Raw genomic sequence first — 770 nt, 5'->3', positions numbered from 1 at the left:
TTGCATAATATAATATAATATAATATTAAATTATATTATACAAATAAATTACATTATAATATTATTTTCCTAATATATCAATACTATGTTTAATATCATCAATTAATAATACATATAATATTATAACTGATATAATATAATAATTAAATACAATATAATAATTATAGTTTAAATAAGATTTTATATATTGTATATATTAAATTAATAGCAAATAATAATAAAAGCAAATATAATGATAAAACAATAGATAATAATTTATTATTAATATATAATCATATAGTAATGATATAATATTGAATTATAACCAAAATATATTCTATTATATTATATAATTAATCAAATATATTATTAATGTATGAATAATGTATTATGTATTATATTAAAATTTTTAATATGTTACATAATAATAATATTTTATCATAAAATAATTACTTCTATAAGAATAAAAGATTACATATTAATATGTTCAATATATTCATAATTTATTATATAATAAATAATAATATATTACATTATAAAATAATGATAAAGTAAACAACTTATAAATGATAAATTAAATATATCATAACAAATATTAATATAATAATTATATTATGTTATATTATAAAAAGAAAATGTTAATACATTATCATTTATAAAAGTTAATATATTGATGACAATAACATATTTATATAAAAAATAATTAAATATATTAATATTTGAAAATAATATTTAAGTATTATGATATAATGTATATTATAAATATGTACGGTATATAACATTATAATCTA

The sequence above is a fragment of the Asparagus officinalis genome, chromosome 1 (assembly GCF_001876935.1).
Source record: "Asparagus officinalis chromosome 1, Aspof.V1, whole genome shotgun sequence".
Taxonomy (NCBI): Eukaryota; Viridiplantae; Streptophyta; class Magnoliopsida; order Asparagales; family Asparagaceae; genus Asparagus; species Asparagus officinalis.
The sequence above is the reverse complement of the archived record's forward strand: the minus strand, read 5'-3'. Positions refer to the sequence as shown.